Source organism: Misgurnus anguillicaudatus, chromosome 22 (assembly GCF_027580225.2).
Source record: "Misgurnus anguillicaudatus chromosome 22, ASM2758022v2, whole genome shotgun sequence".
Lineage (NCBI taxonomy): Eukaryota > Metazoa > Chordata > Actinopteri > Cypriniformes > Cobitidae > Misgurnus > Misgurnus anguillicaudatus.
The window spans coordinates 41205381-41217328 of record NC_073358.2 but is presented as its reverse complement, the minus strand read 5'-3'; the positions used below and the strand labels follow the sequence as shown (position 1 = coordinate 41217328).

Sequence of the window (11948 nt, the reverse complement as noted above, 5' to 3'; positions counted from 1 at the left end):
ACGGTTTGGGTTTTTACAAACGTTATTAACGTGGCTATAATTCTGGATGCTTTAACATGTTTCATGAATTTATTTTTTATTTTTAGTATAGGTATGCAGTGTCATAGGTACATCATTGACGTTTATAACAAACCAAACCGTTTGAAAATCGGTAAAAAATTAAGCAAGTTATGGTCATTTAAAAGTACCTGCATCATTAAAACTCAATGCTACGAGTGAGCGAGCGCCCTGTCGTAAGATGGCCGCCAAAATGCGGACGTTGCACTCAATTGGCCAGCATCGCGGACGAGCCATCTAGCCTTTACATATCTGTTCGCGCCCAGCTTGAGCTTCCGCATTATTAACAGTGGCTGAATCCCAAACCGCCTACTTCCATACTATATAGTACGCAAAGTAGCGCTTTTTACATACTATGTAGTATGGAAGTAGGCGGTTTGGGATTCAGCCACTGTTATGCTGCGTTCCAGGGAACCGGTGTTGTGTCGAACTCAGTTCCCCCTATGTTTCCCTTTAGTGTAGTGCTTTTATAGCGTTTTCATCACGTTACATTTGGAAAGATTAAATATTTGAATTGGTTATACTAAAAAGGCATAATATCATGTATTTTATAATACAATTTATTAAATATTTCATACATTTGACAGTTTTTTATTAGGGTATTTCTTTTAAAATATAGCCTGTCTTTTTCTCTTTTTTTTTCTTTACTGGTTGTTTTAAAAATGTAATGTTTGCATACATAAATAAATAAATATTATACATATAATATGATTCATACTGTAAAAATAATTGACTTACCATTAAGAACAATACAGATACATTACAGAAATGCACACATCAGTAGCCATTAAAACTTTAAATATATAAATAATAAAACCTATAACGTGATAAAAACGCCATAAAAACACTACACTGAAGGGAAAAATAGGGGGAACAGACTTCGACACAACACCGGTAACCCGTAACTCACGAGTTCAAAACCACGACTCACGACTCTGAACTGGGAGTACATCGATCCAGTACGAGTTCACGGGTGGGAAGTCACGGGTTTGACTGCCGTTCCAGTGCACTTTCACCGGTAGAAGGTTGTATAAACACGAGTTACAGGCTGCCTGGAATGCATAGGGTCGTGAGTCGTGGTTTTGAAGTCGTAACTCACGGGTTTAAAAGCCTGCCTGGAACGCAGCATTAGCTTCACTGTTATTTTAATTGCGAGAGACGAAAAAATGTTTGAACAAAGAGCCTAGGTAGGGGGAAGTACACAAAATACATGCGTTTTTTTCTAGTGTAACGTTTATTAATATGTTGGAGGCAATTCCTCAAAATATACTTTATAAAATATACTATTGTAAAAAGAATATGGTTGGTATATCAACCCTTATGATTTGATAATAATGTATGTTTTTTTTCTCTTTCCCCTGTACTTTTGTTACATCATTTTTTTGCTGTCTAGACATTTTTGTGGTAAGTCATTTATATAAGAATCTCTGTTGCAACATAATACTTTTTTTCTGAACAGTTAACCTTGCACATGATATTTAAGTAGTAATGTTTAATTTTTCTTTCTTTTGCTCTTTTGAAAACTTTAACTGCTTTAGCTAAGTAAGTATTATTTTTGAATGTCAAATTCTTACCAAATGTACAAGCTGTGACATATTTTATTTAGATATTTAGTGACCATTTCATTTTCTTCTGTTTGATTTTCTCTAGACCTCAGCCAAAATTCTGGTTTTGCTGGGCAACAGCACCTATTTAATACAATTTTTTATAGCGAACCCAAAGGCTCTTTTCAGAGCCATCCACATTTGGTAAGTCATTTTCAATTACTTTTGAATCAGTAATTGCCTAATGACATTATAACATTGTTTTTCTGTTAATGTAACAGATATTGTTTACCAATGTTTATTGTTGTTTGTCAGTTTTGGCCATTTCAGCATGTTTGAAATAGGGGTGTAACGGTTCAAATTACTCACGTTTCGGTGCGTATCACGGCTTAGGGTCACAGTTTCAGTACACATTGGTCACAACAGGCTGCTTTACAAAAATAAAAACCTAAGCCGTTTTTAACCTCTGGCAAAATCAACATTTTCACTTAAGAGCACTTGTATTATTATACTATATACCAGCTTTACTGTGCAATTCAATATGAACATAAAATAGCTTAGAACACTGGGTTACTTTTTATATTCTATGCCGCTATCCTCAAGTTTTTTTTTGCAAGAAGATAGGTTTGTTAAAATTCAAACACAGAAGGCAGTTTGTGCTGTTTCTGTCTCACCTGCGATCGTGTGCTATCAACAAAACCCTGGTGATGACGTGTAAAGCGACTCGTCATATTAGATGTATTGCCTTAGGCATACAGCACTTCCGAATTTTACAGTTTTGTCCACATTTTCTTGAGCATCGTTGCTGCAGTAGACTTAAATGCAGCTGGGCATGACTCTGTTAGCGTCTTTTCTCCTTCGTTTGCCGTGCTAAACGGTCTGTGAAACACACAAACACGCGAGGATGAACTGTGAGGTTGGCAACAAATTTGCATACTTCGAGTTGATTGCACAGGTACTCTCACCTTAACACATGCAGAGATTATTCAGAACCATAGATTAGCTTTTTTATGCATCGTTTTTTCACCAAACTATAATAGAAATGTGTGGTCGAATTAAACACGGTGCACGTGCGTCCCAAACTATGGGCGGAAAACAGGACGATTCGATTCTTTACCGAGAACCGTTACACTCCTAGTTTGAAAGTAAAACTGACTTTATTGAAGATGTACTCCACCTTCAGAAATAAAAATGATAGATTTTTTTTACTTAGCCCCATCTAAGACATCTAGGGTGTTTATGCCTTTTTTTCATCAGCTGAACGCAATCAGAGTTCTAGTTATTAGTGTCCTGGCTCCTTTTTGCTTTGTGGTGGGTTTGATCATGGACCAAGCGTTTACGATCTCAGAGAGGTCCATCCATCCATCATTAAAGTAATCCATATACAACCCAGTGGTTTAATAAATGTATTTAGAAGCAAAGTATAAGGTTTATAAGAAAAAGTTTAGTTCTGAGCACTTTTAGTGATTAGTTACATATACGTAATTTTATAAAACAAAATCAACTATAGATTTAAATATAGTGGTATGTAAAATGTTATTGGTTCTTGTGTTTCATCATGAGTTGTGACAAAACTGACAGTCGTTAGACACTAAATGTTTTATTGTCTGTTTATTTAAGGTATGTTTTGTAACTAAAAGGTCAAAATATGAATTGTTTTTTTATTAACCCACTGGATACATTAAATTTTGATTACTTTAATAATGGATGGATGCAGTTTTTGGAGCTTTTAAACATTTGGTCTCTGATCAGAGCCATTACAAAGCAAGGAACAGCCAGGGTATTATTTAATATAGGTCTGGTTGTGTTCAACTGAACAAAGAAAGACAGACATCTTGGATGACAAGGGGGTGAGTTAAAAAAAAAATTTAATTCTGAAGATGGCATTTTACAGTTTAGGTTCTATTGTGTTGCCTGATGCGATAATTTATTAAATTAACAATCTTTACATTAATACCACAGGAAAGGGAACATTTTGAACAGGAATATCATATAATTAATTGTTTATTCTGAAGCATATGTGACTAACTAGATCATTTTGGGTACGACTAAATAAGATCAATACTTAATTTTTACCAATTATTATAGGACAGCAGAAACACTGAAGTTTGAATGACATTATACTGCACATTGTGGACCTTTGTATTTAGAAACTATTTAGACCCCCTACACAGTTCAATTTTGTTAGGTCTCAATCTGATACTACAATAATCCCCCCCCCCCCCTCTTATTATTAATCTGCACTCAGTACCCCATTATGAGAAACTGAAAACAGGATTTTGGAAATGTCTAAATGTATTTAAAAGAAAAAAAAATGAAATTATTCAGACACTTTACTTGGTAGTTAGTTGAAGCACTTTTTGCAGCAAGTACAGCCTCGAGTCTTTTTGGGAATGACGCAACAAGCTTTGCACATCTGGATTGAAGGAATTTCTGCCATTCTTCCTTTTAAATCCTTTCAAGCTCAGTGAGTTTGGATGTGAACTGTCGGCTGACAGCCGTTTTCAGGTCTCTCCAGAGATGCTTGGTGAGGTTGAAGTCAGGGCATTGGTTGGTCCATTTCTCACATAGTTGTCCCTAAACCACTACTGTGTTGTCCTTGTTCTTTGCTTAGGGTCATTTTCATAAGGTTGTAGTGAGGATATCTCAGTGGACTCGAGTCAAGGTGTAGAAAATCTCGGCATTGATCAACACAAATAAATGGCACCTAAACAAAATTTCTAGTGTTATCGCAAAGGGTCTGAATACTTAAGTAAATGTGAAATTATTTTTTTCCTTTAAAACATTTTACAGAAATGTCTTAAATTCAGTTTTCACTTTGTCATTATGGGGTACTAGATGTTGATTAATGAGAATGATTTAAATTCTTTTTTTTTTTTGAGTCAGAAGATTTTAATTAGGCCTTGAAAAGCTGCATCTGACATGGGACTTTTATTAACACACCCCCAGGTTCACAGACAAGGTTTAGTAAAACACATCTTAAGATATGCCAGTGCCATTGATTTGTCTTATGATACACACCAGTAATGTCTTCTTCAAAGGAGTGCTTTTTAAAGATGCTTAATAGGCTTGTCTGTGAAACCAGTCCACAGTGTTTAATATTGTGACAACAATTATCTTTGGAAAGTAATATAATTTTAAATTCTTGAGGTATATATAAATTATTAAAAGGATTAATGCAAACATAACAAATTTGCAAATAAAGTAAAGGGGTTTAAGTACTTTCTAAATACACTGTAAATGTGGTCATGCCTACTTTGAACTAATTTGTCGTTTTTGTTGATTTTGTTTTTCCTAGATTGGACATCTAATTCATCTTTGTAAGTAACAGTTACATATTTCACATTTAAAGCATTAGTTCATCTTATGTTTATCAGCTTACCCCCAGGCCGTCCAAGATGTAGGTGAATTTGTAATTTTAAATTCTTGAGATATATATAAATTATAAAAAGGATTAATGCAAACATAACAAATTTGCAAATAAAGTAAAGGGGTTTAAGTACTTTCTAAATACACTGTAAATGTGGTCATGCCTACTTTGAACTAATTTGTCGTTTTTGTTGATTTTGTTTTTCCTAGATTGGACATCTAATTCATCTTTGTAAGTAACAGTTACATATTTCACATTTAAAGCATTAGTTCATCTTATGTTTATCAGCTTACCCCCAGGCCACCCAAGACGCAGGCGAACCTGCCTCCTCAGCAAAACACAAATACAGATCCCCAACTCTCAACCGTTTCAGTCCGTCAGATGTATAATGCATGTGGGTGGCAACAAAACCCGACAGAGGAATGTACAGACAAATCCAAATTAAACTCTGCGGCTCATGACGACAACTCAATGTCCTAAGACATGAAACGATCGGTTTGTGCAAGAAACCGAAAAGTATTTATATAATTTTTTTACCTTCAATACAGCACTATGCCTAAAGGAGTACGTGTGTGCACATCTTCTTCTTGGTGTTTAAGGGTGGGTTGCAAACCAACTCCACAAGAGCACACCGCCACCCACTACATCGGTGCCCCGCATAGTGCTTATGCACCCTCATGCAGTGCACCCGACACAATGGGTGGCAGCATGCACCCACGAAGCCGGTTCGCAACCTGTTGGTTCAGTTTTATCTCTTAGGACATTGATGTGTCGTCACGAGCCGCAGAGTTATTTTTCTCCATCAAATTTTGATACCATCCACATGCACATTCACTGAGAGACTGAACGGTTGGAGCCAAAAATCTACACCTGTGCTCCACTGAAGAAACAAAGTCACCCACAATTCGGACGGCCTGATGGCAAGCTGACAAACACAAAAATTTAATTTTTAGACAAACCATTGCCTTAACAATGGGGGAGATATGACTGGGATTTTATTAAAATAATTTTCCTAAGGCTGAATAATATTACTCAACATAAAATTTGTACAGATTAAAAAATTACTACATATCACATACCTGGCTGTCAGAATATTGCGCATTACATGCCCAAAACATAAGATCATACATCGTCCTGCTGTCTAGTCAATCTGAACACAACAAACCCATGTGTAGTCGCATCCTTGTTTCTGCCAAAATGGCAAAGCCAATATGGTTTAAAGGTAGCATCTAGTAACTGCAATGCACAATTGATTTTCACTGCATGGTTACTTTATGACCTCATGAAGGAACATACACTATTAAATTTAATCAGCAGTTTGCATGGAAATATGAAAAATATTAGAGGTGTGAATCTTCACTGGTTCCTCGATTCGATTCCGATTATTAAGTTAACGATTCGATTCAATTCGATGTTACGATGCATCATGATGCATCACGATGCATTGCATCCTTTTTTTTATTACTGCACATTGCTACATTTATATTGATGAATGTAAGAAGGCAGATACAGTATGAAAACTCCTTTTTATTTTGTTGTCTTTAAGAAGTATACTAAAGTATACTACTTATTAGGAAACAAGACAAACTTGTTCTGTAAACAGCAGACAGCAGCAACGTTAGGAAAAACTAAAAGTGCATAAAACTGTCTAGTGTTTTTTAGTACTTAAGTACTTTAAGTGCATTTTTTATCACTCGTGTCTCACAACCCTCCGGCATTTTTTCTACCGCCACATACCTGTACGCGACGAATGACGTCATCAGGCTATAATCGATTATGGGTTATTACTGCATCGATGCAGATTCGTCCACCCCTGCATCGCGATGCATCGCACAATCGATTAATTGTGACACCCCTAAAAAATATTATATGATTTTAAAAGAAGAAATCAGAGTCAGTTTGTGTCATACACTTAACACTCTGTACAGAGCATCAGCTTTTGACTGCCCCACCCTTAACAGAATGGACATACAGACTGGACCTATATTCTGTGTAACCAAGATAATATAATTCAGCCTTTTCAAAAACTGATATTGGAGTGTATTTTTAATATGATCTTAATACTTTGAGTTTAAAACAAAAATTTTAACTTATTTTTGTCCTGCAGTATGTTTTGTACAATTAAGTATTTACTGTTAATCATTCTGTAATATGCGTGCTTTTTTTGACTTTAGAATGTAACTAACTTGTTTTTTTTCTCTTTGTGTTGTGTGTGTTTGTTATGTCCTGTCCTGACCTTTATATACATTTTCTTTCAAACTTTTATCTTGCTAAAATCATTGCTTCTCTTCTACTCTGTACTTTTACTTCACAAAAACCTGGCTGCACATTTCAAAACGTTGCTGCTTTGCTTGCTTGCTTGCTTCCTCTTCAAACGCAAACTGCATTTAAACACTGCAAAACATGCAATGCATACCCAAGCAGCTTGCCTCTTAAAAACTGCCAGGAAACCCAAAAAAAAAAACACTGACTCAACTAAAAAAAAGCCTATAATTTCTACCCAAAAAAAACGACCCATTTTTTTACCCCACCCAGCCAATCTGTTGCCCTAACCCCAAAACACTGACTTTCCCCAAAACAGAACGTCCCTTTAACTTTTTGCTTTGACAGAAAGAGTGAGAGCAGAACTACCTACAGCTCCAGTGTGCCCTGCTGCCTTGAGTGTCTTCAACAAGCAACGTTGATTAGAGGACTGCGTTGGGAAATCAACACCATCAACACACACAATAATTTACTATAGTTTTAAAATTACATAATTTCCTATAGTCTTTTAGACTGCTTATAATAGATAATACACATTACAGTACTTTTAAAAGTCATTAATATATCAGTAAAAAAAATTGTTTTAGCAAGTTCATCTTTGAAACGTATTACATTTATATCTGAGTCTTTTCACATTTGCCTATACTCTACTAATTAATTGCATTAGTAATATTGCCTTTGGTTATCATTTCTGTAAAATATTGAGGTTAACAGTTCAACAGTTCCATTGCTATAGTCTTGTGTGTTTGTATATCTAATTTCTTGACTGTTTTAACGGTGAAATTTTAGTACAGTACTTTAATATATCAGTAAAATATTCTAAGTTTGACTGTTGTTGTAACTGCTATTTGAATAGACTACATTTAAAGGTCATTAAAATATTTTGGTTTGCCAAGTTCCTCTTTGAATCTTACCACATTGTAACATTTACCTTTATTAATTGATTGCATTACTGATATTGCTTTTGGTTAACATTTTTGTACAATATTGGGGTTGACAGTGTTTGACAGTATAACAGTTCAATTGCTATAGTTTTGTGTGTTTGTATATTTAATTTGTTGACTTGTTACTGAAATTTCAGTCCTGTACTTAAAAAGCTAATTAATATATCAGTAATATATTTACAGTTTGACTCTTGTTGTAATTGATATTTGAGTGCAGTACATTTAAAGGTAATTAAAATATCAGTAAAGTATTTTGGTTTGGCAAGTTCATATTTGAATCTTACCACGTTGTAACATTTGCCTTTACTAATTGGTTGCATTACTGGCATTGCCTTTAGTTAACATTTTATAATTCAGTGAAATACAAAGGGTTGACGGTATAACAGTTACATTGTGTGTATGTAAATACAGTAGGTTGACACTTGTTACTGTGGTATACTAGCATAACGTATAATAAGCATTAATATTCATTGAGTGGGTCTTTGTATTTGTTATTAAGGTTTTATCCGGAAAATTTGCACTTGTTTAACATACGAAAGGTACTTTGCTATAAACAGATCTTTAGATTTCTAACACCTGTTCCATCGTCATGCCACGTAAAGGTAAACGAAGTGAAGCCCAGAAGCAGCGCAGAAAGGTAGAAGCTTCACTGTGCATTAACTCCGTGTCAAGTGCGAGTGACGTAAGCCCAGACGTGCTCTCTGTTACGGCGTCCCACTGTCAAAGTGACCCGAGGTATGCTATTTATTCCAGGGGGCAACAGTGCACGTGCAATTCCTTAATGTTTCTCGCGGTGCACAACGAACGTAATGAGCTGAACAGTTTGGTATTAGATGACATTTTAAAGAAAGGTGATGCTTTGTACACTCTTGTCAAGCAAACACTACAGAGTAAAGGACAATTTCGGAGTAATTTCCTTGATTTTGATGAGCTACCGGATAAACTTGAGACAAACTTGTGCTCTTACAACATCATTAAACATGGCCAGAGGTTTGGATTACTAAGAGATGCACCTGCACTAGGCAGCTATGACAACCTCGAGAATACTCTGCAATGTCTCAGAAGTGAAATCAGCAACTGCCTGTTTTTGTGTGGACTTTATTGTGTTGCTTTGTTTAGAGATCGCTCAGGGAGGTTTGGATTTTTTGATTCACACTGCAGAACACCAGATGGCATGTCTACTAATGATGGCACGGGTACTGCTGTAATGTTGACATTTTCACGTTTAGAAGACATGATAGAGAGACTGTTGCTGTTGTTTCAAGGGTGTTTCCAGTTAAGCGATAACGTGCAATTTGATCTGCTGCCAGTATCATTCACAAGCACAACAGTATGTACTGATGTCTCCATGGAGTATCTTGATAACATAGAGCCGTGTGTAGCATCTCAGTTTCTGTCCACTAATGACCAATGTGCATCGTCACAACAGCAAATTCAGGTCCGAAATCCAGTTCAGTGTCCAGTCAACATAACACATGAAGATGAAATGGAGATTCAAACTACTGTAACTGACAATTTGGACAGAGACAAAAATGTTCAATTAAATACACTTTCTCATAACATCTCAAAAGATTCCTCAATTCAAATTATATTGTCAGATCCAAATGATCACTGTTTGGAAACATCTGACTATCAACAATCAAAAAAGCTTAACAAATCCAGAAGGCGCAAGGATACAAGATACAAGATAAAATGGCACAAAAAAATTGATTTAAAACAAGACAGGAAACAGACAAAAAAAACTGAGCATTACAAAACAAGTACAGAATACAAGGAAAGACATAACCAAGCAAAGAAGAAACGTTATCAAACTAATACGTTTTACAGGGAAAAGCACAAACAAGCCATGATAAACAACTATAACAAATCTGAGGAAAATATGAATATTAAAAGAATTTATGCTATTATGAATTACAGGAATAATGAGGAATACAGAGAGAGAAAAAAGAGTAAAATAATCAGCAGTTACAATAGCAATGCCCAATTCAGAGAGAGACAAAAAAACTATGTCATAAGAAATTACAGAATGGATCGGCATTTTAGGGAGCGACAAAAAACCTATATCATAAGAAATTACAGGAATAGTGATAGATTTAAAGAAAAGCAAAAGAGGTACATAACTGATAGATATTCAAGAGATGCAATTTTCAGGCAAAGGCAAAAAGACTATTATATGAATCGGTGCAAAATAGACCCAAAATTCTATGAACAAAGAAAGGACGTGTTTAAAAAACGTTATCAGCAAGACTCACTCTTCAGGGCTCGTCAGAAATCATATAATTTATTCAAAGCTAAAGACAGAATATCAGCACTCAAAATACTTCACAAGATAAACTGTGCACAAGACATACAGCAAAAATATAAAGTAATTGACTGTGTGCGCCAGGCAACACAAGTGTTCAGAAATAACCAACCTGTTGAAATACAGAATCCAGTAATATTGAAGGCATTGCAAACTTTCAGAGACATTATAAAACAGGGACCAACATATATATGCACATGCTGTTCAAGAGCACTCTTCTCAAATCAAGTGCGCACCTGTGATCGTGAAAGCTATCAAAAGAATCTAACAGTTGTTTCACTATGTTTGACAGGTAACTATGTTCACATTTGTTCTGATTGTACTGATCACTGTATGAGGAACACAGAATGGATCTGTCACAGCTGCCATTCAACACTTTTGAGAGGTACAATGCCAGACATTGCTGTAGCCAATAAGCTTCAGTTTAGTCCTATTCCTCCAGAGCTATGCAATTTGAATATTCTAGAAAGACATGTTATTGCAAAGTACATTCCTTTTGCTAAAATCTTAACACTTCCTAAAGGCCAGCAGAGAGCCATAAAGGGCGCTGTAATTTCAGTTGCATCTGAAGTGGAAACAACAGTTAATTGTTTACCTAGGCCAAGAAGTGAATCACAGCTGCTTACAGTGAAACTGAAAAGACGTCTTTGTTACCAAGGTCATTATCAGTATCAGACTATGAATATGCACAAAGTTTTATCTGCTTTAGGAAAACTTAAAGATATGCATTCAGAATATAAAAATATTGTTATAAATGACAGCAGCGCACATGATGAGCCAATGGACATTGACAACAGCAGCCAAAGTGAAAACACAGAACGACAAAGCAATGAAAATGATGATAATTCAAGTGATGACCCTGAATCTAATAATGAACAAAACTCTGGTCTTGTCTTGGACACATGTCTACAGCCCCCAGATCCTGGTCAACATTTGTTGTCTTATGATGATGGAATATTTTGTATTGCCCCTGCAGAGAAAAACAGTCCTGTAAGCATTTTTAAAATTCCTAAGCTTGAGTCTATGGCATTTCCAGTGCAGTTTCCTGATGGTAAGAACACTTTTGATGAGCCTGACAGAGTGAAATGTGTCTCCCCCAGCAGATACTTTAACACCAGGTTATTCTCTGTAGATAACCGTTGTGCAAAGGATACAAACTACATATTTTTTGCACAGTTTGTCACAGAAATGCACATGGCCACATCTAGTATGTCCATTCAGTTGAGAAAAGCAAAACCCATGACACGTGATGGTCGTAGAATAAACTGTTCACTGCTGCAGGATAAATCTGAGTTAGAAAAACTTGTACACAACAAAGAGGCAACACGTTTCATGCAGCCACTAAGAGGAACACCAGCTTACTGGGAGAAAACTCTGCGTGATTTGTTCTCTATGTTAAGACAACTGGGCACACCTACATTTTTCTGTACATTTAGTGCTGCTGAGATGAGATGGCCAGAAGTTATTAC

General features: G+C 35.8%; 1 long non-coding RNA gene across 2 annotated transcripts; it reads left to right on the top strand.

Annotated features, from left to right (window-relative positions):
* Window positions 1-481: 481 nt before the first annotated feature.
* LOC141358833 (uncharacterized) lies at window positions 482-8428 on the top strand. 2 transcript variants are annotated; one of them, XR_012365303.1, is made up of 2 exons: window positions 482-5202; window positions 7396-8428. It is a non-coding gene; the product is annotated as an uncharacterized lncRNA (long non-coding RNA). The 2 variants fall into 2 exon arrangements; XR_012365302.1 differs by having other exon boundaries at window positions 7393-8428.
* Window positions 8429-11948: the final 3520 nt, after the last annotated feature.